Source organism: Miscanthus floridulus, chromosome 6, assembly GCF_019320115.1.
Source record: "Miscanthus floridulus cultivar M001 chromosome 6, ASM1932011v1, whole genome shotgun sequence".
In the NCBI taxonomy this organism is placed as follows: Eukaryota; Viridiplantae; Streptophyta; class Magnoliopsida; order Poales; family Poaceae; genus Miscanthus; species Miscanthus floridulus.
The window spans coordinates 14,559,105-14,586,394 of NC_089585.1; the positions used below are offsets into that span (position 1 = coordinate 14,559,105).

The window sequence follows — 27,290 nt, forward strand, 5'->3', positions numbered from 1 at the left end:
CTAATGCTCTTGGAGTAGTTGAACCGGGATTGTCACATTGTTTTGACACTTGACTTCCAGAAAGGCCCGCATTGCCTTCAAAAGAACTGGATGGAAATGAAAAAACTGGTTTTGCTCTGGTATTCTTCCAGTCAAGTTGTTGTAGGAAAGATTTAGCCAACTGAGAGAAGTTAGAGAGGTCAGATCTGGTGGGATTTCCCCTGAGAAATGGTTGCAGGAGAGATCTAAAGATTCCAGCCTACTCAAATCACCAAGCTGTGGCGGAATTTGTCCCACAAAATTATTGTGTGACATATTAAGTCCATGTAGTGAAACAAGCCTGCCAAGTGACTTGGGAATGGGACCATCAAATGAGTTATCTGATAAATCGATTACTTCAAAAGTGGTTAGGATTTTGGTTATCTGTAACTCAGAATTTTTGTATGTGATGGTGACAGTATATTGATAGTTCGGTTCATTTGGTTTGTCATCGTGCTCCAAAATTTGTCCTTTGTCATTGCTGTTATTCATCATTGATTTCAATGTCTCAAACCATTCTGAATGCAAGTAACCAGAGAAATTGTTGGAAGCTAAGTCTATTATTTGCAAACTTGTAAAATGTTTATTTCTTTTATGGCCAGTATGAAGATCTGTTACAGTGCCATTGAATTGGTTGGATCTTAAGATAAGGACTCGAAGGTTTGGAAGAGCACCCATCGAAGATGGAAGTGAACCAACAATACGATTATTATCAACGTCAAGGAGCTCTAAATCTTGGCAATTTTTTAGTGATTCAGGTAGTGTACCTTCAATTCGATTTTCACTCAGATCTATTGTTTCAAGCTTACATCCTTCTCTAATATTTTTTGGCAGTACCCCATGTAGCTTGTTTTTTCTTAACTTTAATACAGTGAGGCTTCCTCTTTCTATCAAACATGCTGGGACTGGTCCACTAAAGTAGTTATAAGATAGGCCCGAGATATCAAGGTTGTTTAAACTACAAACCGAAGGTGGTATATAGCCACTTAGTTTATTATTAGAAAAATTGATGTAGGTGCCATTTGTAATACCTGCCGAAGTTGGGCATGATGGAAGAGAAGTTATTATTGGAGTAATCCAACATAACGGATGATGATACTGGTATTGGTATTCTTCCTCGAAGTCTATTAGAACTGAGATCAAGAAAAGCCAAGGATGACATATGAAGAAAAGAAGGAGACTTCTCTAAAGTAGTAAACATGTTGTGTGAAAGGTCCAAACTTTGAAGTTGGTACTTCCAGTTTTCCCATACCCAACTTGGTATGGCCCCTTCCATTTGGTTATTCGAAAGGTTAAGATATGCAACAGTGTCAATATATCTGAATGCAGCTGGAAGTTTAGTAAGATTGCAAGATGCAAGAGCTATGCCAGTGATATTAGGGAGAGACGGAAACACTGTATCACCTTCTTTGTCTATGAGCGATATCATATTATTAGACAGGCTAAGCGTAGTGGGGCTTTTCAACCCCCAGACTAAGCTAAGCTCAATTGTGCCCGTCAATTTATTTGACTCGAGATAGAGAAACTGAAGATTTGCAAGCTGAAAAAATGATTTCGGTATTGGTCCTGTCAACTGATTACCACTTAAATCAATATCTGTCAACAGTGAGGATGAAGGAGCAGGAATGTCTTCTAGAGAACCCGAAAGCTGATTCCCACCATCTAGGAAAACAGCTTGCAGTGCTGGAAGAGCGAACAAAGACTTCGGAATGTCTCCTGCACGCATGGACAATATGTCAGTCTTTTCAAGCATTACTAATGTCTTTTGGATTTTGGTCCTGCAAATTGTAAATAGAAGGCATATTTCTGGTACTAACAGACCAATTTCAAAATTTTGACATCATTATATCCTAGAGTTTGTTTATTTATATTCCATCTATGTATTTTTAATATGTTGTATTATTATTTGAAAATGCCAAACTCAATACGTTTTGACTAACAAATATCAAATCGTCTACATGCTCAATGTACAAAAGCCATGTCAATAACTTGAGTTTCAAAAATCTGTTAATACATTGATTTTTTTACCGGCTATAAAACATACTACAAGAGAGATTAATGATAAAAAATATACTATGGAAGATACTTTTAACCTATATGTATACAACGTGCATTCAAAATGAATGCGCTGGGTGATGATATTTGGCTTGACATTGGATAATTATGGCATAACAAGAAATTGTAGTTTTTGTTAGGTTCAACCTTTCATTTGGAGTTACTAACTTGTACTAAATAAAAGGGTTCGCAAGCCAAGAGACATGACAAAAGACACATCTTTACGCACAATGCAACACTACACCGCTAGTTAGCCATTGGCAAAATCAAGCATATATGAGTTAAGAGCATAACTGTGGAAGCCTCAAATCATCTTAACAATTCCTCATCATTCTTTTATAAGGTCATATATCAACCTTGACTTCTCAATCTCTCCCTTGACAAGTGCAATGTTAAACACCAAAACAGAAATGGTTTGAAGGCAAAGTGAAGTCACTCAAATGACCGAAAGCTAGCTAGTAATTAAAAAGCAAGCACAAGACCGCTTGATACGAGGAAGCAGGATCATCAAAGCTCCAAGTAAAAACTCTCAATTTGGCAAAAGCTAAACACAACCAAAAAGTCAAATAAGACACACAAGAGCTTCATGAAATCTCAAAAAGCTCAAAGCCATTTCACATTAGTCTATTGCCCATCACAAGTAAACCAAGGTTCCTATCAACTTGGTTTCACATTCTGCAGAGTAGGAGCATAGGACCAAGAGGTCGAGAGCGTGGAAGAAGTGCTTAGTGGGCTGGTTTACTACTAATGATAATGATGAATACCTAACACCGGGGTTGCGCAAACCATTTACTAAACACTATCATGACAGAATTAACCCCTAACTCTACCAATCAGCCAGGGGCTCAGGGGCTACACCTAGCGCTAGATAACTAACAAAGCCCCCGAGGCTCCGATCGCTCCGAGCGATGGAGTACACAAGATTCATGATATCATAAGATATGGGTTACACAAGAGCCACCATAGTTTAAGTTAAGGTTCAACCAAAATACATATTCAAGATACAAAAAAACTATTGGAAATGGAGAAAAAAAAAACATATAGACCAGTATTGGTAACTTTAACTTAATTGGACAAAGACTACATTATCTATTATGTATATTGTGTTAAAAAATAAACAAGAAAATGTGTAATTCTGTACAAGTAACTGTTATTGATCAGATAGAGATATATTAAACAATAACTAATGCTTATATCTTCTAATATTCTAATCCATGCGAGAGCACGGATTGATCGACTAGGGAGCCTAATGCATACTTTACGTAAAATCAGTGCAACTAGATCTATATGTGAGACCCACACGAGAAACTCAAAGTCGCGCATGAAAGGCTTCTCTACGTGTTAATAAGTCAAAAAAAATCCAACGAACACCAGGCATTTTTTAGGTTATCTCCAATAAGTTTTGGACTTGGTCAGATCATATGGTGATGGACATCCAAATCCAAATACACACATCAAAATGTATCCAAATCAAATAAAATCCATTTGGATTTTGGATTATTCAAATCCACTCCCAATCGTCCCTATCTATAATCTATAATAATAGGAAAGTAAAGAGTAGTATTTTGTAAGGAAGCAATTGTGATTTGGAGTCTTACCGGTGCGGCTATTATCTGAGAATCGCAGCTCCTCGAGTTGGGTCAGGTTCCCAATTGTTGAAGGTATCAGCCCCGAGAAATTGCAACCTTCGAGATCCAAATATGTTATCTTCGTAAGATTGCCGATCCATGACGGTATTTGCTGCCCAGAGACGTCACCCCCATTAACTCTAAAGATTCAAAGTTCCGAGATATCCAATCTGGTGTGGTATTGGCACAGTGAAATCACAATTCAATAAGGACAGAGTTTCCAGCTTTGTCAGGTTGCCGATCCAAGAGGGTACCGATTGTGAGAAGTCGTAGCCACGAAGGTCCAGGTATTTCAATTCTTTAAGATTGCCAACCCAAGATAATACTGGCTTCTCCAACCCAGATCCATCTAGCTCCAGTCTATTCAGTGACGGAAGCCTTATTGAAATGGGGAGTTCCTTGGCCATGGTTGATGTGGTAAGGCGCAAAGTCTGAAGAGACGTCAGATTGGCAAAAGAGAGTGGCGTGTCATAAGTGAAGTTGGTCCATACTAGATTCAGGTTCTGCAAATTGTTTCCATCTGGGAAATATGTTAATCTCACGAAAAGCATGGGGTTATCAGATAAATCAAGCATCATGAAACTTTTTAGCTGGAAGATCTCGGTTGGAAATTGCCCTTCAAAAGAAGTGCCTGCTATGTCAAGACTGCTCAGGGAATGTTAGTCCCTCGGCTGCCTTGCACAGGTAAGCAGTAAGCTTACCAGCACACTCACTCACTATGAATAGAGGTAGAAGAAGATATTGAGAACAGCTCACAAACACAGCATAAGCCCAGCGCTGGCCGAAAGCTCTGCTTTTGGATGTGGCAAACTGAACTAATTTGCTGTATTGCCTTTGGATAGAATATATACAACTTTAGCTGTACCTCTACTAGGTACATAGTTGTTGGTGAGTACACCAACTACCTACTACCGGAGTACAAGAGTACACTAACTACCTACTCCTAAGGTACAGAGTACACCAACTACTTACTCCTATGGTACAAGGGTACACCAATTACCTACTCCTAAGGTACAAAGCTTAGCTCAGTCATCTCCACTCTACATGGCTGAAGTAAACCACTAATACTATGGCCTACTGCCTTACTGCTACAGCTACATGAGCTGATCAGCAGAGCCGACCAGTCTCCAACTCCCAATAGAGAGTGGTCGACCGAGCCGATCATTCTCCAATAATAGAGAAACGAGAGCAGCAGATTATGTCTTACAATTCTTCCCCTAATCCTGCTGCTAACCCGATGCCTTGACCTCATCAATGCCAATCATCTTCCTCAGCTCCATGAACCGTAGGCACCCGAGTGACATGGTGAGGATGTCAGCGAGATGTCTGCTGGTCTCGACGAACTCGATGACGATCTGCCCTCCATCGATGCAGTCCCGGAGGAAGTGGAACTTGATGTCAATGTGCTTGCTCCGGTCGTGGAGGACAGGATTCTTGACGAGGGCGATGGCGGGCTAGTTGTCCACCATCTGAGCTGGCTGGTGAGCTTCTTCGCCGGTCAGCTCGCCTAGTAACCGGCACAACTAGACTGCCTGGCACGCCGCCGTGGCCGCTGCGATGTACTCTGTCTCACACGTCGACAGCGCCATGATCTTTTGCTTCAGCGACTGCCAAACAATGGGGGCCGCTCCAAAGAAGACCAGCACGTCAGAGGTGCTCCGTCACCCATCAATGTCGCCCGCCATGTCCGCATCGCTGAAGACAGTGAGCTCTGGCTCACCTTCCTTTGCCTTGAGGGGTGCCTCACTAAAGACCGTGAGCCGCAACCCACCCTCGCTGCCACTCTTGGAGAAGATGATCGCTTGATCGAGCGTCCCCTTGACGTAGTGCAGCAACCTTTTCACTGCCGACCAATGATCTTCGCGCGGGTCCTTCATGAAATGGCAGACGTACCCAACCGCGAACGCAATGTCCAGTCGGATATGAGTGAGATAGCGTAGCCCGCCAACGATGCTCCAGTAGCGCATCATGTCCACCTTCGCAGCAGTGTTGTGCTTGCTCAGCTTCAGCCGCTCCTCCGCCATGCCGCTGAGCTCCAGCAGCTTCTCCGCGTAGGCGCGCTGACCCAGGGAGATGCTGTGCTTCCCCTGCCTCACCTCAATGCCAAGGTAGTAGGAGAACGCGCCGAGATCGCTCATCTTGAAATGAGCCACCATCTCACGCTTGAAACCGTCAATGTCCTCTGCTTCGCTCCTTTATCGGAGTCATGCACGGCTTACACTCCGCCATGCCGCCGCGCTCTAGCAGCTTCTCGACATAGGTGTCCTGACCTAGGGAGATGCTCTGCTTTCCCTGCCTCGCCTTGATGCCAAGGTAGTAGGAGAGCGTGCCGAGATCCCTCATCTTGAAATGAGCCACCATCTCACGCTTGAAACCATCGATGTCCTTTGCTCGCGCTCCGGTGACGATTAAGTCATCAACGTACATGCCAACGATGAGCTCCTCCTTCCCACGTCGTCGCGAGTAGAGCACGTGCTCTGTAGCGTAGCGAGTGAACCCAAGCTCGCCCAAGGTGGCGTCGAGCTTGGCATTCCACGCTCGAGGGGCCTACCATAGCCCATAGAGCGCCTTGCGTAGCTTGAGCACCTTGTGCTCAGCGCCCTTGACGATGAAGCCCGAAGCTTGCTTGACGAAGACTGTCTCCGCAAGCTCACCATTGAGGAACGCAGACTTGATGTCGAGGTGGTGGATGTGCCAATCCTTCGCTGCTGCCATGGCCAACAACAAGTGAACGGACTCCATTCGCGCCACTGGAGCAAAGACTTCCTCGAAGTCGATGCCCTCACGCTGCACGAAGCTACGGGCGACGAGTCGAGCCTTATACTTGACAATGGTGCCATGCTCATCCCGCTTTACCTTGTAGACCCACTTCAAGCCGATCAACCTGCAGCCCACCGGTGGATCTACCAGCTCCCATGTGCCATTGTCCTTGATGGCCTTCATCTCTTCCAACATCGCCCATCACCAATTGGCGTCGCATTCAGCCACTGCAAACATTGGTGGCTCCTCGACACTAACAAGGAGTAGCTCTGGATCATCGAGCAGCCGACTCACTAGGCCTGTGGCCCCTGCATTGCCGATGATGTTGTCCAGCCTACGGAACCGCACCTCCTCACCATCGTGGAAGGCATCCATGAACTCGCTGATGTCGCTTGGAGGGGAGGTGAACTCGATCGGTGGTCCCCGACCTCCCTGTTCTGCTAGAGTGGTCGGCATTGCTGCTGGACCTCTCAACACCACTGCCAGAATGGTCGGATCCACTGCTAGAGCGGTCGGCACCACTCCTAGAGTGGTTGGCTCCACTGCTAGAGCGCTCAGTATTGCTGCTGAAGTGCTCGGCACCCCCTCTAGAGTGGTTGGCATTGCTGCTGGACCGCTCGGCACCACTTCTGGGGTGGTCGGCACCTCTTCTCCAGTGTCTCCACCACCATGGATGACTAAGTGTTCGAAGATGAAGGTGCTGCTCAAGCTGCCAGCTTCCCCCGTGCCTAGGCCACCATGTCATCAAACATCACATCTCTAGAGATCACCACCTTGCCTCTCTTGGGATCATAACGCCGATAGACCTTGCTGTCCTCCTCGTAGCCCAGGAGCACCATAGGCATGCTCCTGTCTTCCAGCTTGCCGAGGTGAGGCTTGGTGTTTTTCACATGGCCGACGCAGCCAAATGTCCTGAGGAAGGACACATTCAACTTGCGTCCATGCCAAGCCTCGAATGGTGTCTTGCCCTTTAGGGCCTTGGTGGGCGTGCGATTGAGGATAAACATCGTTGTGGTCACCGCCTCTCCCCAGAATTCCACCGACACCTTCTTGGCCTTCATCATGGATCGAGCCATGCCGACCACCGTCTAGTTTTGCCACTCCACCATGCCATTCTGCTATAGCGAGTACGGTGCAGTGTGGTGTCGCACCATGCCCTGATCCGCACAGTAAGCAATGAACTCTACCGAAGTGAATTCACCATCGCGATCAGTTCGCAACACGCGCAACTTCTTGCCGCTCTTCACCTCTACGCATGCCTTGAACTTCTTGACCGCTTCCACCGCCTCGGTCTTGCTAGTCAGAAGCTATAGCCATATGTACCGGCTATAGTCATCCACCAGCAAGATGAAGTACTTGTGCCTACCAGGCATCACCGGTGTGATCGGCCCATAGAGGTCACCATGGACCAGCTCGAGGGCCTCTACCGCGTGGTACTTCGCCGTCTTTAGGAATGACAACCTTCTTTGCTTCTCGGCTAGGCAGCTATCACACAGCTCGCCTACATGCTCGATGGGAGGCAGCCCAGTCACCATCTTCTTCAGCCGACCAAGAGCGTCGAAGCTGAGATGTCCATACCGGGCATGCCACAGCCATGGCTCCTCCATGCGCCGTGCAACCAAGTAGATGGGCTGCTCCACCTTTAGGTCGAGCAGGTATAGCCAGTTCTGGGACCTCTTCACCTTAGCAAGAAGCCGCTGCTCCTGGTCCCTGATCCTGAGGATGCCATCCTTGATCAGTACCTCGCTGCCACGCTCATCCAGCTGGCCAATGCTGATGATGCTTGAACGTAGCTGTGGGATGTAATATACATCCATCAACGTGCGGTGCTCACTGTTCTGGTACCTAAAGATGATGGTGCCATGCCCTCGGATTGCCACCCTTGAGCTATCACCGAACTTCACTATGCCGGTCACGTCGCCGTCGAGCTCAGAGAAGGCTGCCTTGGAGCCCGTCATGTGGTTGCTAGCACCGGAGTCTAGGTACCACTGCTGCTCCTGCTTGCCGCCCACATGTTCGAGGTGGACTTGGGCACATGGTTCATCAAGGTTGACAGCCTTCAGAGCCTTCCCATGCTCCTCCACTGCCGTCACCTCTCCCTTCTCCTTGGCCTCAACATCGTGTAGTGCACATAACATAGCCATTAGGAAAATGGCCTCATCATTATCATCAGCCTACGCCAGATGAGCCTCAGCCTTCTTCTCTTGCTTGCAATTTAGGCACTTCTTTGCCCAATGGTCTGTCTTCCCACAGCGCCGGTAGGCGTTGGGGTCGACCTTATTCTTCTTTTTCTCCGAAGAAGCCTTACCGTGGTGCTTGCCATTGCCACGGCGGCTGGAGGAGGCTTCCACATAAGGGTGGCAATGGGTAAATCCCCATTGGGTATGGCCATCCTAGACCCATCCCCGTCATAAAAATTTGGTACCGTCAGAATACCCATATCCGTCATGGGTGGGGAATTTTCCCTAGACCCATACCCGCCCGGGTAAATCATACCCATCGGGTCACCCGTACCCACCAACAATTTATTCACGCATATGGAAATCTATAATTCAACAGCAACCACCACTAACCAGAGCACATAAAATTAGACAAATAATAGCATATAATAATATCTTCTGCAAATTAAAATTCCTTTCCGTTTAGTTTCTCCTCTACATTAGTCATGATTAATGTAGAAGTTACTGATTATAGACATGGTTTTGGGAACTTTCAAGTGGAGTATTGGACTCGTTGACTCCAGAACAAGTGATGCACTGCAACACTAAAGAAGAGTGTAGCCATCTTGCAAGTACCATACCTCCTGTTGAAGCAGCATTGCTTGAAAGGGCAATTAATCTCATGGCAGATGTGGTGGAAAATGAAAGCTACAACAAGATGAATGCTCGCAACATTGCTATGGTTTTTGCACCAAATATGACCAAGGTTACTGGCAAGCATATTTGTTTCTCTCTACCTACATTACTTTTTAGAATCTGTAGTCTAACCATGGAGCATTGATCTCTTTTAGATGGCCGAGTATTTTTCACCCATGGGTAAACGGTTACGGGGACTGCTGGAACATACCCATACCCGCGTACCCGATGGGTGAAGGGTTTGGTCCATTTACGTACCCGTGGGTAGTGTGTTTAGTCCATATTTAGACCCTAATGGAGTAAATACCCGTTGGGTATCGGGTCGCGGGTCCCCAATGCCATCTTTACTTCCACAGACTTCTTTTCCTTCTTTCGGGCAGCCCACTCCTCTGTCAACAGCAGCTTGCTACTATCCATCGTTGCTGTGGCCTACTCCATGCGCTCATCCACTGCCCGTAGATGGCCTGTCACATCCTCAATGGTGAGGGTAGACAAGTCCAGCATCGTCTCTATGGAGAGAGCAATCTGGATGTACTTCACCGACACAGAGTGGAGGTACTTGGAGACCGCCTCTCCTTCATCGATGGTGACACTGTGGCTCCTCAGCTTGCTGATGAGCGTTTGCAGGTGGAGGGAGAAGTCCTCCACTGACTCAGCATCCTTGAACTTGAGGTTGGTGTACTCCTGCTTCAGCAGCTAGGCCATCACCTTCTTTGCACGGTCAAAACCAACACGCATCGCCGCAATGGCCTCCCATGCCTCCTTAGTAGAGTCCTTCTCCCCCAATGACTCCCTGTACTCTGCTGGCACAGCAGCGAGGATAGCCTCCAATGCTGACATGTCGTCTTCTTCGTTGTTGGTGCCCTTGTCAATAGCATTCTAGAGTCGTCGGGCTCTGAGCTTGACCTTCATGGTCATCGCCCACTCGCCATAGTTGGTGCAAGTCAACGTCGGCCAACTAGTGCCACTGACCTCCCGCACCATTGAAAGGTCTTTATTTGGTTTTGGTAATTGAGTGACAACCCTAGGTGGACTAATTGTGTTTATGTGAGATACACATGTGATTAATCCACAGGTACATGTGTGTGAGCAACATATGCCATGATGGTGAAGATGGCTCAGAGATGTTGCAAACCTCACACATGTGATGATGAAGGAGCTCATTGCACATGAGACATGACATTGAGTGTAACACCCCTGGTGTTACGAACTTGTTTAGCACCGCGATTTAGGCCTAAGAAATTTTTTCAAAAACGAACTCTCGGGTTTTTAATTTAAAACGTACTTGAGGCGATAAGCGAATCTTGTGTGACTTAGTTTCGCGGACTCGAATCAACATCCAAGTTAAATTATGCAGTGCGTAAAGATGTTCAGGAATGTCGAACGACAATTCTGGCCAATCGATAGCGAACGGCTTGTTCTATTAGATTAAGCATGAAAAGTAACTTTTATAAATAAAAATAGAATCCATTAATAAATATAACGATATACATACATACATACATATATATATATATATATATATATATATATATATATATATATATATACAAATTTAAATTCGCGCTTTGCTGGAAATTTTCACGTTACAAATAAACCGTATATATATATATATATATGTATGTATATATATACACACACGCTGCGGAAGCACATGCCGATTTAATGGCTCCAGTGAGCGATGTGGCAACGTCATCAATGAGAAAATGGGATCCCGCTCTGAGCATCAACTTTGCGTGGTGAATTGTCGTCTTTCCCCCATCCCTACTAACTTGAGCAGCAATATTCGTACCGGGTAGTGCGCCTGCCTATGCACTCTCTCCTCTTTCTATCTGTCCTCTCCCTGCACTGCACAGGAACTTGTTGTACTGGTGTGACATGACGCTACTCACTGTGGCACACAGCGCACAGGGACGCCCCGGCAGCCCATGCCCTGCCCGCGTCCTTGCTGTCTGCTGCCCTCGTCATGTCCTTTCACCTTCTATGCGCGCGTAGTCGCACAGCTGAAGCCCATGCTACGCCCAGTAGCCACTGCCCCCTTGTCCATCAAAATTATGATCTTGTCGAGATGTCACCGTCTGCCCCTGCATGTCTCTGCTCCCCTTTTTCTCCCTTCCAGAGCTCAGCTCCGAAGCATTGCGGCGCCCGCCGTTGCTTTTCTTTTCCCCTTTGGAGCGTTGTTTCTCCTTGCCGAGTCTCCGTGGCCGCGCTCCCATCGCTCGACCACCGCAGCGCCTCGTGTACATCTGTACCGTGCTCGTGGCCGCCCTGGCTATTCGGTTAGGCGACTCACCCCCACCTCTGCGCGAGCTCCATGCCACCGTACAGTAGCCCCTCCATCGGCACCTCTCCCCTCTGCTTACGTTGCGCGAGAGCGCCCCTTCGCCTCGCTCCGCGCCGGAGCCACCGTGCCGCAGTCCTCGGATGCCGCCAGCCACTCCAGCGCCGGTGCCCTCCTCTTCCTTCTGCCTCACCTCTGTGCTACGCCGTCCTCGCCACGTCTGGAGTCCAGGAGTGCCGCCGCTGGCCATCACGCACGAGCGCACGCGACCACCATGGCTCCATGCCGTAGTACTGCCCTCTCTACTCCATCTCCGTCACGCCAATCCACCGTCACCAACCACTGCCGCGGAGGCGCGCCCGTGCCTCGCCGTCGCGGCGTCCTACGCGTTGGCACCCCGCCGTTCCCCCCTAGGTGCCCGCTGCCGGTAGACCGCCACCACGGCTCACGCAGGCGGGCTACCGAGGGCCGGTTTGGCTCTTGCCGCGGCCCGCCTAAGGCCGCGCAGGTCCTGGTGCGGCTCGCCAGCGGGTGGTCTACCGCCAACATGCTGTTCCCCGGCCTTGTCGCACCGTTGCCGCCGCCGATTGGGCCGGCGATTTGGTTCCCCGCGCCGTGCTCTGTTTTGGAGGAAGGAGAGAAGGTGAGGAACGGGAATAGAAGTTTTCTTTGGATCCAAACGCGAAACGCTAGACTCTGATGAATAGGGTTTACTGGACTGTGGAGTGGTTTCGTAGAACTGCGGGGTCATTTCTACAAAAATGCAGGCAACTTGGCCGGCCACTTTCGCTCTGCTGGGCCATGCCGCTCTGCTGGGCCGTGCGCCCTGTCCTCGCGCCTAGGCCGCGGTCTGCTCGCTGGGCCGCTGCCGCGCGCCCACTAGCCCGGTCGCTTCCGGATTGCTGGGTCGGCCGGAAGCCTACGCGCTGGGCCACGCGCGTCCTGCCCCATCTGGGCTGGTGCCGTGCTCGCCTGGGCTGATCTGGCCATTGGGCCGAGTGGGTGATTGCTGGTCTCTTTATTTTTCTTAAGCAATTTCTAAATTCGCTTATAAGGCAAAACTGTAAAATCAATATAAATCTATGTAGTGATCCAAAAATTTATGAAACCAGTTTTGTTAGTCTTCTAAAATCATGCTCTATTTATTAGTATATTTTGTTCACAAAGTTTGGCAATATTTTTGGGAGCTATATAATTATTTAAAAATGCTTAATATTGTTCAAAGATGTACTTGTAGGAATTTCCCGGATAAATTGGTAATAGTGTTGACTCTAAAAATTTGACAGTAAACTACTAATATTGTAATCTACCCACTGTAATTTTTGTAGCTCTATAATAATTAGTTTGCTAGGTAGATAATGATGCTCTATTTTGAATAATGATTAAATCGATAGATAGGAATAAAGAAACAACTTGGGTTTGTATAACTAAAATAATTGTTGGGAAATAACGTCTTATTCGATAACATGGATATGTAGCCTAAGTACAGCCGTCGTTAGAACTAGCCCGTTAACTCGAGGGGCGTAAGTCGTAATTTACGAGTCACGATTGCAGTTGATTAATTACATCTTTGCATTGCATCGCATGCATATCATATAGGTACGATGATGGATCGATGGATCGATTGAAGGATGATTGGAAATTCGAAGGTGATGCAATGGACTTTCTATCTAGATGATGTGGATGATCTGAAGATGCAGATACTAACTTTTTGTTATATCTTACCCAGGCAAGCCCCGGTGCATAACCCCCACCTTTCTGTAGTTTAAATTATATTTGCGCATTAAGTTTCAAGGAGTTAAATGAAACCCACTTGCATATATATCTTTATCCTATGAGTCTTACTAGTATGACATGATCGTGTAGATTGCTATGCTACAGGACTCCAGTAGAAGTCGAGTGATTGCCTGTCACTCGCAAGATATAGGAAATATGTTACTATATGATTATCACTTGGAATATATAAAATGGTGGAAGGAAAAATGGTGACTGGGCAGGGATATGGTTTGGGTATTGGTGGGTGTGAGAAGTTGTGTCGCCGCGGAGGCGGGTCATAGCTTGGTTACACCATTTTTCCCTGTCTGGTCGGTTAAGGACCGATCGCTGCATCTGACTCTAGGCAGGTCACAGACTTATTATCCCGAGCACATACTTGTGTATGGGTGCTTAGAAGACTTGTTGCTCGCTTGTCGCGGATCCAGCTCTTTCCAGACTGACTGTCAGGGTTTGTTTTTGGTGGAGGAGGTCCTTGCGCCGCACTGAGTCTAGGACTCAGGGGCGGGGGCTTGGAGTCCCAGTTTGGACGAGGACCTAGACACCCGGGACATGAAAGTGATGGGTTGGTCCTGCTTGTGCCTGGGGTACAAGCGGGGCGTGTGTTTTCGGGGTACCCAGCTGGGGGCATTGATTCGTGAATCGCCGGGCGATCCGGTACGACTTGTCTACGGTTTAGCATCGTAGTAAGAACTAGAAGATGAAAGATGGAAGTTGGACAAGGGAAATCTGATTGCTTACCACCTGCTTGAAAGTAGCACAGGTGCTTACATAGAATGGTTAGTTAATAAACCAATACGGCTATTAATAAAAATCGAACATAAGGACGCATGCTTAGTAATGCTTCCTGCAAATGCAATAAACCCATAAGCCAGATAGCCTTGCATATCCTTGGAGTCTTTTCTTTTCTCCTGTCGGGTAAGTCTTGCTGAGTACAATTGAGTACTCAGGGTTTTATTCCCCCTGTTGCAGGTAACAGGTGGAGGCTTGAGCTGACCTTTGTGTGTGGATTCCTCCTGGTGGGCTCAGAGAGGATTTCCTTTACGCTGCGATCGTAGTTGTTATTTATAACTCTCACCAAATACTTTTATAAACGAAAGTTTCATAATCTATTGTCGTAGTCTATATATCAACACTTCATCATGTCATTAATAGATGTATATTTCCGCTATAACTCTATTCACATGTTTCTATTCCGCTGTTCAATTAAATTGTTCATAACTCTGATAATAGGATTTCATTCCACTGTTATATTAATAAATATTATACTCTGATGTTGTATTAAAAGTGATGTAAGAAATGGTTACGAATGATGTAAGCTTTATTCTCTCATTTGTGATCCTGATGGCAAAAATGTGGATTTTCGGGTTCTCCCCTGGGGTGTGCCCGATGGAACCGAGTAATTTGGTGTTCTCCCTCGAGTGCTTAGTGCCTAATGGAAGACAAGCACTCTTGTGAGGCATTAGATTAGGCGGTTCTTCCACATTGAGTCATGTGATCAAGGTGGAGAAGATCAAGACAAGACTTGGCATGATGGACCAGTTACAACTGTGAAGGGCAAGTTGGAGGCTTTGGAGCGATGGCCGCGTGGCGGTGAAGCTTGAGCAAGACTTGGCGCCGATGGACGAAGGCAACGGTGAAAAGCTAGTGAAGTCAAGATCGATGAACCAATATGATCATGTGATGATATGAAGTGGATCATATCATTGTTGATCGTGTTGGTGCATGTGTTGCATCGACATTGGAGGAGATGGAATGGAATGCACAAGGCAAAGGTATAACCTAGGGCATTTCATTTCACTGATCATAGGTGTGTAGAGAATTTTATGATCAGGTTTAGGATAGATGGCCATACTATTGAGAGGGGCAAACTTATTTGCATATCGGTCATCTAGTGCCACTCGAGTGATCTAACTTTGCATCGTTGCTAGGATCGAGTGGCGTGGCAAGTTGGGTGGCTAATCCTTTAAAAAATGTTTGTGAAAAGCTAACACACATATACATCGGGGTGTACACTTGGTGGTGTTGGCACATTTACAAAGGAGAAGTTGGAGTTGATGTGGATCAACTCGGTGAAGAAATGGAGGCGAAAGGAGGTCGCTGTGAGTGACCGAACGCCGGCCTCGGTTAGACTGGTGCGTCCGGTCAGTGGTAGTAGTGAAGGCGTAGACGTCGGTCTTCGACCGGACGCTGGGTCACTTTGTGACCGGACGCATGGTGGGAGCATCCGGTCCCGCTGATGTGGCAGCGTAGAGAAGAGGAGAAGGACCGGACGCTGATGCTGCGTCCGATCATGACCTACCGAACGTGTCCGATCGCAAAATAGAGGCTCGAGGAGGTCTCTAGAAATGATCGGACGCTAGCACCACTATGTCTGGTCCTGACGTGTGGTGCATCCAGTCATCACTTGACCGTTGAGATGGTGTCAGTGACCATTGAGATCGGGCAGCTTCGGTTGAAAGTGGGCGACACGCGGATGGCCAGGAGTGACCGGATGCTAGCCGGGTGCGTACGGTCATCATGACTGGCATGTCCGGTCGTCCCGAAAAATGTCCAGTGAAGGGGTAACAGCTATTTTAGCCCGTAGGGCTATAAATAGAAATGTTGGTCGGCCTTTGGCCATGAGGGGAGAAAGTGAGAGCACACTAGAGCCTTGGTGGCTTATGTGGTGGTGCTTGGGAGCCCTCTAACTCACTCTAGCTTGATAGTGTTCATCCGATTGAGTTAGAGGGCTCTAGGTGGTCATCTTGCAAGCCAGTGGTGCTTGTTACTCTTGGAGATTGCCACCTCCTAGATGGCTTGGTGGTGGTCTCCGTCGAAGCCCGTAAGAAGCTTGTGCGGTTCTCCGGAGAAGAGCTTTGTGAGGGGCATTATGCTCGCCCCGCGGGAGCCACAAAGAGCAACTCTAGTAGAGCAAGATGCGAAGGGCAACAAGTGGTCCGCCTAGGTCAAGTGCTAGAGCTTGTGGTAACCTTGCTTCTAGAATTGATTAGGTGAGCTCTAGCTAGCCTGACACCTTAGTTGCTTAATTAGGATCTTTACAAGGTGCTAGAGAACATAGATAGAGGGGTGTAGTCTTGGCTAGACCGATTGTTTTAATTCTACATTTGTTTCGGTTAACCGGCGCGATTAAATTTAGAAAGGACTATTCACGCTCCTCTAGTTTGCCATCTCGACCTTACAAGTGGTATCGGAGCTTGGTCTCTCATTTGTTGTCTTCACCGACCTGAGAGGATGGCGAACTACGGGCTAGATGTTGATTGTCCACACATTTTTGATGGCACACACTTTACACGATGGAAAAATTGAATGATATGCAATTTTAAGTTTATTTGCCCTCAAATGTGGTGGATGGTATATGTAGGCTTTTCTCATGTGTTGGATGAAAATAATCTAACTCAAGCACAAGAGAAATGCCTAGATCTCGACATCTAAGCTACTGACATCATGTATAGATCTTTGGATGATAGCATATTTGGAGAGATCATTGACATGAAGACCGCCTATGAGATTTGGAGTTATCTCAATGAGAAATATGGGACGGTCTCCAATGATGATGATGAGCCCAAGAAGGATGCACATGAGGATGTTGAGCATGACCACAACTTGGTGATTGTGGAAGATTGCTCCACCTCATGGTCAAGTGATGATGATGATCATACTACCACAAGATCACTTGACAAGGTTGATGATGATGCCACAAGTGTGGCACATAAAGATGCTACTCCATGCACACTTGATGGTGATAATGATGGATCATGCTCCGGCTATGAGAGTGATGTTTCTTCAAGCTCTCCAACTACATCACATTGCTTCATGTCACAAGGTGACACTAAGGTATCTAATGCAAATGTGATTGATCTTGATTCATATGAGGAGCTTCTAGATAGATATGGTTGCATGATCAAAGCTTTAGAAAAAGAGATGGCTAAAACCAAAAAATTGAAAATTGAAAACTCTTTTCTAAAGAACACATGTGAACAACAAAAGCATCTACTTTATGTTACTACTTGTTCACATGAGGAGCTAAAATTGGCTCATGAGGAACTTAGTGTTACTCATGATAACTTGGTACAAGATCATGCTTTTCTCACTAATAGGCTTTCCAATGAAAAATCTAAAACTAGTGAGAGCTCATCACATGGGTCAATTGATCAATCACATATTGTTGCTAACCCTTGTGATGTAGGCAAGAAGCATGTATCCACCTCTTGTGATGATTTATTAGCTATGCCATATTCTTCACAAATAGATGCTTGTTCTACTTCTATGTCTTGTGAGACTAACCTTTTGAAGAAGAACAATGAGCTCAATGAACAAGTGAAGAATTTGAGCAACAAATTAGAGAGGTGCTATAACACCAAAGTCACCTTTGAGCATATGATGAAGAACCAAAGAAGCTATGGTGACAAGAATGGCATTGGCTTCAAAAAGAGCAAGGGCACAAACATGAAGATGCAAGAAGAAAAGATATCTCATTTCATGTGCTACTGGTGCCATGATATGGGACATCTTGCCAAGTATTTCCCAACCAAGAAGCCTCAAGTTGAGCCAATAGCAAAACCCCAAGTTCAAGTCAAGATCAACCATCAAGATGGTGATTTGGGGATGAAGAAGAAGACAAGAAGAGGTGGTAAAGCAAGAGCAAGGCATCCAACTCCTAATCAAGATGCCAAGATGATGAACCAGAATCAAGATGAAAAGAAATATTATGCTCACATCAAGTGCTTCAAGTGTGAAGATATGGGACACTTTGCCTCGAGGTGTCCTACCAAGCTTGAGAAGAAGATTCAAGCAAAATTGAAGAGGCAAGGTAATGGGAAGCACCATATGAGCAAGGAAGAGAAGGCTCAATCAAAGAGAAAGTGCTACTCATGCCGGGAAAGGGGACACATGGCACATTCATGTCCCCTAGGTAATACTCCTAAAGCTATTTGAATTGATGATGATTCTATGCTTAGGAAGGATGGTAATGGTACCTCTATGGTTTCTATTGCAAAATATCCCGCTACTCATACTAAGGCTTTGCCTAAGTATGTTGCTCCTAACTTGAGAGGACCCAAACTTGTTTGGGTACCATAAAAAGTGGATGATTGTTTGTAGGTACCATCGGCATTAGAGGCTTGATTCAATTGATCTCACATTGTTCATCAAATATTGAGTCAAGTTATGAAGCTTAGTGCACATCCAAACCCAATGCCATGATAATTGAGTGAAGTCTAAATGTGCTACATCATACAAGTGCTATAATTCAAGTTGTGGTGATTCATTAGATATATTTGATGGCTTGCAAAAGTATTTGAATTGAAGCTTGCTAGTTGTATGATCATGATCTAATCAAGGTATATCTCTTGTTGATCATTTCATTTGGGTGCATATGAGTTGATTGAATTGGATGAATATGCAATGTTGCTTGCTATGAGTTGTTTGAATGGATAAATAGCTTAGTAATCAAGTTTGGATTGATTTGTGTTGGATAAGTTCATAAGATGACATTTAGTAAGTGGATTGAATGGATATATGTCTTGTGGAAGTATTCAAATAAGTTAGTTTCAAGTTTGATTCATATTTGATGAAGTATAGCTCAAGTGATTAAAATCTGTCCTAAATTAAAAATCTGAGTGAGCTGTGATCTTAGCCATGTTTGAGTGATCAAAACTTATTGGATTGGCTTAAAAATTGGTTTACATGCTCTAGACTTATGATATAAGATGCTGTACAAATTTAATAAGAATTGGATAAGAGATGCTTCGGTTTTAGAGTGGATCTTGTTAGCTATAGTGCAGTAGTTTTTAGCATATAGCAGTGGTGGAATAATTGAAATCTAGTAGCAATATAAAAGTAAAATGAAGCTCAAATTTTTACAGCTACTAGATAACTCAGTGAAGCACATCTCCACCAAATTTTGTGGTATTTGGATTTGTACTTTGGGAGATATGCATTTTTCTTTGAAGAGTACATAATCTGCCAGAAAAGTCACAATTATTGGATTGATCAAGAGTCACTTTGATTGAGAGGTCCTCAAGTTGGAATCATGTTTATAAGTGTTTGAGGTACCTAAGTTTGGTTTTCAAATGAGCTATAAGTATGACAAGAAAAGAGTACAAGGCCATTTGATTGTGGAAGTGTACTTTGCACACATTTGGTACTCAAATTGGAAGATCAAGATCAAACTCAAGATAAAGATGAAGTTTAAGTTCTAGTGACTATTGGAAATCATGTGGTAGAAAGAAAATGACTTAAATAAGTAAAAAGAAAAGGACTTAAAGAAGGAATCAAGATTACTCATCAAGTTAAGTCCATCACTTGGATCAATCAATCAAGTTATTTCAAGTGAGTGTCAAGAATGGTTCTTGGAGAGAGGTCACTTATCCCTAGTGTAGGGGCTTGCCGCCTATGTGTAGGTAAACTAAGTATGGTACTTGGAAGGCTAACATGGAAGTGGTGATCCGAGGGACATTTGAGATGCTTAGTTGAAGCAATCAAAAGGGTTGATCAAGAAAAGCAAGCAACACCCAAAAGAAAGCTAGTCATGACAATTCAAGTGGTATTACAAATAGTTCTCTCATGCAAGCAAAGATGAAATAAAGAAGTAAGCCAACCACAATAAGATAGTGCACTTGATCATATTAGTGGTTTTTAAATCATATGGGTGAAGAATGGACTCTATCTATGATGATTGGTCTTCACCAAGCTATAAATTAGACTTTATATTGCTATTGGAGTAATGAATTGGAATCCATGTGACTATCCTCTACTCCAACATAGTAAAGGTATCATTGTAATGTGCATGATCATTTCATCCCTTGCTAGTATGCGATTAGTGCATATAGTACATACTTCATAGGATCATGCATAACAAATGAAATGTTTAAATTCATAGCCTACCACTATTGCTTGAATGATTAGTTGATCCAGTGGTTAGTATATAAATTTGTTCATGAGCTAGTGAACCCAAGTACTTGATTTAATTTGGATTGCTAACAAGTGATAAGTACAACATTGGCAAGATAACCCTTGTAAGAGGTGTGAAGAAGTTTGTCATTGGTTCAAACCGAACATGGAAGCTCAGGCAAATCAATTTAGTTCAAGTCAACCATAGAAGCTCATGATAGTGATAAGAGTACAAGCACAAGACAACAATGCAAATAGATATCTAGTTTGTTTATTTTAAGTGGTATCTAGACTCAAGTATTTCATCAAGAATTCACAAGTGATGTCTAGATCAACTCACAAGTGATATCCTATAAGTGGTACTCATGAAGATAGCAAATGTTCAAGAAATGATATTTATTGATAAATCCAACAAGTGGTTCCATACTAGAAAATTCTTTCAAGTGGTATCACATCTACACGTGGTATCAATCATGCAAGACAATGGTTCCACAAGTGATCCTCAACTTTAAGTGATCATCAAATGAAGAATGCATCCCTCACCTACAAGAGCTCAAGTTTATCAAATGGATGACCCATGCTATGACATAGGGGGAGGTGTCCCACAAATTGGCATTAAGGTCAAAGATCCTATGTGTGGTATCTCAAGGGCTACAAGTGGTGTCATTCCAACAATCAAGTGATGTCCATAAAAAATGCAAGATTCAAGCCTCAACCATCTACCCCAAATGCAAACCTTTGCATCAATGAGAAACACACCTTTTATGGAAATTGATGACAAAGGGGGAGAGATTGTACAAAGATATGAAAGCTTTGGGAGTTTGAGACAAAGAAGTAGAGGTTAGACATGGACATGGATGAGGGAGCAACATTGAAGAAAAGAGATGGATCCAAATTCTTGGACAAGAGAAGCACACAAGTAGGGGGAGCAAGCTCATGAACTTTGATTGGTTGCATTTGATATGTGCGTAGTCATGTGCTTGCTTGCATTGCATAAGTTTTTAAATTTGATATGCATGCTTTATGTGGTGTATGCTAGTTGTAGAACTTGAATGTTGACTTGATAACTAGCATGCATAGGATGGTAGCTAGACTTGTATTTTTACACGTGGTACTAGAACCTTGCTTATAATGTTGATCTCACGGGGTTTCTAGTATTTTTGTTGTCTAGCTACTCATGGTGCTAAGGATGGTGTTAAAAGTGCAACTCCGATTGGTATCACACTTTAAAGGTTTATTCTATACACCTTAGCATCATTTGGTAGTAATTACTCTCCCACAATTCCAATCTATACATATGTGCGAGCTTCAAACCAAACACTCTAAGACAAATGTAGGGGGAGCTAATACTACCATTTCAGGTTTGTGGTACTTGTTCAAAATCATTTACACATGGTAAAATTGCTTGGGCAAGCAACATGAATCCAAAAGAGCTTAATTTCCATATCTTTGTAGAGTTGTCATCAATTACCAAAAAGAGGGAGACTGAAAGATCCATGTTTGATTTTGGTAATTGAGTGACAACCCTAGGTGCCCTAATTGTGTTTATGTGAGATACATAGGTAATTAGTCCATAGGTATATGTGTGTGAGCAACATATGCCATGGAGGTGGAAATGGCTTAGAGATGTTGCAAAGCTCACACATGTGATGATGGAGGTGTGTAGAGAAATTTATGACCAGGTTTAGGATAGATGGCCGTACTATCAAGAGGGGCAAACTTATTTGCATATCAGTCATCTAGTGCTACTAGAGTGATCTAATTTTGCATCGTTGCTAGGATCAAGTGGCGTGGCAAGTTGAGTGGTTAATCCTTTGAAAAATGTTTGTGAAAAGCTAACACACATATACATCGGGGTGTACACTTGGTGGTGTTGGTACATTTACAAAGGAGAAGAAGTTGAGGTTGATGTGGATCAACTCAGTGAAGAAACGGAGGCGAAAGGAGGTCACTGTGAGTGACCAGACGCCGGCCTCGGCTAGACCGGCGTGTTCAGCCAGTGGCAGCAGTGAACGCGCAGGCGTCGGTCTTCTACCGGGCGCTGGGTCACTTTGTGACCGGACACGTGGTGGGTGCATCTGGTCCCGTTGACGTGGTGGCGCAGAGAAGAGGAGAAGGACTGGATGCTGATGCTGTGTCCGATCGTGACCTACCGGACGCGTTCGGTCGCAAAACAGAGGCTCGAGGAGCTCTCTAGAAATGACCAAACGCTAGCACCAGTGCGTCCGATCCTGACGTGTGGTGCGTCCAGTCGTCACTTGACCTTTGAGATGGTGTCAGTGACCATTCAGATCGGGCGGCTTCGGTTGAAAGCGGGCAACACATGGATGGCCAGGAGTGACCGGACGCTGGCTGGGTGCGTCCGGTCATCACTACCGGCGCGTCCGGTCGTCCCGAAAAACGCCCAGTGAAGGGGTAACGGCTATTTTAGCCCATGGGGCTATACATAGAAATGTTGGTCGGCCTTTTGCCGTGAGGGGAGAAAGTGAGAGCACACTAGAGCATTGGTGGCTTATGTGGTGGTGCTTGGAAGCCCTCTAACTCACTCTAGCTTGATAGTGTTCATCCGATTGAGTGATTGAGCGATTCTAGTATGATTGCATCGTGAGGTTGCATCGAGTGGTATTAGGTGGTGGTCTTGCAAGCCGGTGGTGCTTGTTACTCTTGGAGATTGCCACCTCCTAGATGGCTTGGTGGTGGTCTCCGTCGAAGCCCGCAAGAAGCTTGTGCGGTTCTCCGGAGAAGAGCTTTGTGAGGGGCATTGTGCTCGCCCCGCGGGATCCGCGAAGAGCAACTCTAGTAGAGCGAGACGCGAAGGGCGACAAGTGGTCTGGCCAGGTCAAGTGCTAGAGCTTGTGGGAAGCACTCCACGTGGGAGAGTGTGACTTGTGGGTCATCAATAGCAAGAGGACCGACGGCAACCTTGGAGCTTGTCTCAATGGGGACTAGCGTGTTGGCAAGCACGTGAACCTCGGGATAAAAATCATGGTGTCATCCTTGTCTTCCCGTTGGTTTGCATCCTTGTTACACAAGCTTGTAATTACTTTCATATACATTGTGCTTGTATAGTTGCTCTTGTAATTAGTTAGCTTGTATAGCTTGCTAGTTACCTTCTTGCTTGTGTAGCATAGAAGTAGCTCCCTTGCATGGCTAATTTGGTTTGTGTAACCTTGTTAGTCACATTGCTTAGTTTGTGTAGCTAAGTATTTACGCTCTCTAACTTGGCATTGGTTGCCTTGTTATTGAGCATTGCTAGTGAGGTTAGGAGCTTTGTGCTTTTGCATATTAGCATGTGTAGGAGCTCCCTCGTTGCTTGAAGTACTAGTGGCATAGGTTTGTATGACCTTGCTTCTACAATTGATTAGGTGAGCTCTAGCTATCCTGGCATCTTAGTTGCTTAATTAGGATCTTTGTAAGGTGCTAGAGAACATAGATAGAGGGGTGTAGTCTTGGCTAGACCGATTATTTTAATTCCGTATTTGTTTCGGTTAGCCGGCGCGATTAATTTTAGAAATGACTATTCACCCCCTCTAGTCCGCCATCTCAACCTTACAACTGTGCGCACAACTACCTCCTATCGTGGCTGGGTAGCCATAGCAGTGCCGCTGCTATCGCCCATCTCTGAACCGTCCGTCATCGCCAGCGGTTAGTCCGACGACGACGCTTGTACGGCTTTGATACCACTTGTTAGTCCCTCGGTAGCCCTGCACAGGTAAGCAGTAAGCTTACCAGCACACTCCCTCACTATGGCTAGAGGTAGAAGAAGATATTAAGAACAGCTCACACACACAGCACAAGCCTAGCGCTGGCCGAAAGCTCTGCTTTTGGATATGGCAAACTGAACTGATTTGTTGTATTGCCTTTGGATAGAATATATACAACTCTAACTATACATCTACAAGGTACATAGTTGTTGGTGAGTACACCAACTACCTACTACCGGAGTACAAGAGTACACAAACTATCTACTCCTAAGATACATAGTACACCAACTACCTACTCCTAAGGTACAAGGGTACACAAACTACCTACTCCTAAGGTACAAAGCTTAGCTCAGCCATCTCCACTCTACATGGCTGAAGTAAACCACTACTAATATGGCCTACTGCCTTACTGCTACAGCTACAGAAGGTGGTCGGCAGTGCCGATCAGTCTCCAACTCCCAACATAGAGTGGGCGACCGAGCCGACCATTCTTCAATAATAAAGAAATGGGAGCAGCAAATTATGTCTTACAGGAAAGATAACTCAGAGGAGTACTCAGGGACTTTGCCACTGAGTCTCATGTTGAATCCAAAGTCTATCTCTGTCAGTGAGCGAAGCCTTGAGAAGGAAGGGTGAATAGAACCTGATATACCACACGCATACAAGCTAAGAATCTGTAGCTGGGGAACATAGTCTGCTAATGCAGTAGACCAAGTCGAACCCCTGCTAGATAGATCCACAAAATCAAGATGGAGCTCCCTTAGATTGCTCATATTTGCCATGAAAGTTTGGAAACTTGGCCCTCGAAGATACAACGCGTCAACATTATAAGAAAAATCAAGACTGACAAGGTTCTTGAGGCGGGAAATTCCACTCGGGATCTGACCAATAAAGTTGGTACTGGAGAAGTTGAGGTGGGTGATTTCATTGAGCCGCTCAAACCCAGATGCTGGGAGGCGGGCGTGATCGAAGTAATTGAAAGCAAGGCTGAGGTTCCTGAGAGAGGTGAGGTTGAAGAGCGCAGGGTGTAGGCCACGGCTCACCAGGTTGAATCCACCGAGGTCAAGAGAAATGACTCTCCCGGAGCCTGTGTCGCAGATGATGCCCTCCCAGTGGCAGCAGTCTGTTCCAGCTCGCCATGATGATAGGTTGCCCAAGATGAAGGAACTTTTTAGCTGGAGGAGTGAAGACGCTTGATCTGGAAGGCAAGGGGCTGTGGTGTTGTTGATCATGGCTGCAGCTTCTGCGGAGTAGGAGCATAGGAACAGGAGCAGGAGCTTGGGGAAGCGATGCTTTGTGGGAGCCAACTTGCTATTGGTTTGCTGTTCCATTCCAATGACGTAAGTTCTTTAGTTGCTCCGCGAACCATGCATGATAAATAAAGCAGCAACGCTGGAGCTGAGAGTGGAGGCGGGAGGAGGAAGATGTGGATGTGGTGGAGGAATGAGATGTGGTGTGGACGCGGTGGGGGATGGGATAAGATGGAGAGCGAAGAGAAATAAATAGAGAGAAAAAGAAAAAGAAAAAAAATAAAGGTTATTGTGGGTATTTCACTCCTTCTGACAATTAAAGAAATTGTTTTATCAAATGTTACATCAAAATAGATTCAGCTCCCCCACCTACCCCCAAAAAAAATAATAGAGCTGTAGCAAACAGGCCCATATACCATTGCTGTCTCTCGCGTGATCTAAGCCATGTTGTCGGTGACCCAATAATTCATGCAGTAGTATGCCTACCAATATCTTTAGCTTTGGGTGGCTACGACTTGTTGCAAGTAAACTTCTACTTTCAATGCGAGGAGATATCCATGCCATGCCATGTGTCGGTTTCATAAACCCGGGGTCCCCAATGGACCCGCTTTCCTGCAAAACCCGGCCTAACAGGCGACGCAGCGACAACACGCGTCTGGGCCAGCCCAGATACATAATGATAGGCCAAGACAACGATCCGGTCCCTAACCGGAAGGCCTAGCCAAGGTGGGACCACAGTCCGGTTCTGGCCTCCTTCTCCGACCAAGGATACGCAAAACCTCTGCTCGCTGCTCTTTCCCAACCGACACGGTCGGGGCCGACTGGGAACGACCGATCGGGGACGCCTGCTCGGTGAGGACCTAGGGATAAAGTGGAGCAGATAAGGTAAGACGCTCAAGTCAACCGTAATACCGAGGACCGTACCCTGCCATGCCCTGCGCACCTGCAGGACGGTGCCTTCAGGGCATGCCAGACAAGCACTATACAACCTTCCAGACACGTCAGAACACAAACCATATTGTAGGCGCCGACGTTTGCTGTACCAGGCGAACACGGTAGAGCCTGCTAGATGCGTTTGAACATAAACAGTATTGTGGGCGTCGACGACCGTCTCGTACCCAACAGCGTGGGCAACAAGACTAGGTAGGACACGTATACACTCTCTCTCTTTCTCTAACTTGTAAGGCCATCCCCTTCAACTATAAAAAGGGGATGAGTTCTCTCTTAAAAGTCTCTCTCTCAAAAAAGCACTAGACGACACGAGGACTCGATGACCTGAGGACTCGAACAGCTCAATAGCTCTAGAACTTGACAGCTACATAGATCATACGCTCCAATACTTAGCACATATTTGAGCACCCATCACTCTCTTCCATTCGGATCAGAGTCCGACCAGGCCTTTAACACCCCTTCTCATTCCTACTCGTTAGTAACCCCACAGCAAACTTTGAGCACCTAGGCTCAGGAATAAAGTCACCGACCGACTGAAACTGGATGTAGGGCACGTTGCCTGAACTAGTATAAATCTTATGTCATTGAGTGCTAGGCCACATCCGATCACAACACACGGCAAAACTACAAATATTTACTTGTTGGTCACTTTTCACACCGACAGTTGGCGCCGTCCGTGGGAGAATGCAGTGCGTTCACACTTTTGGTCATCGGATGGCCCACCTTTCTACCATCTTTGGCATGGCGGGCTCGAACGATACGATTCGCTTTGGCTCGCTGGAGTTTCCCACGCTTCCACTTGTTGGGATGTGGGTTCCTCCCATCTTCGAGCCACTCTAGACTTTCCTCTTTGGAAGCCTGGACTTTGTCGCTGACCAGCTTGGCGTACTCCGCCTCCGCAAGGAGGCGCTCGTCCTGGCGTCCACTGGAGGAGGAGCGCCCCCACCAGCCCTGGGCCACTCGATGACCTCAACGTCGAGACACTAGCGCTTCACCTCAAGCCCATGCTGGGCTCAAACCTCACGGTGAGTGATGTACATGTTGTTCTTTACTCACTATTTAACACCTTCCGCCGACTCTTCGGAGGGACCCCGTTGTCCCCACCACGACCGCCGTGCGAT

General features: G+C 45.8%; 1 pseudogene; it reads right to left on the reverse strand.

The window, feature by feature from the left end:
* Positions 1-25,299, reverse strand: LOC136460242 (receptor-like protein 43; annotated as a pseudogene).
* Between the last annotated feature and the right edge of the window lie 1,991 nt (positions 25,300-27,290).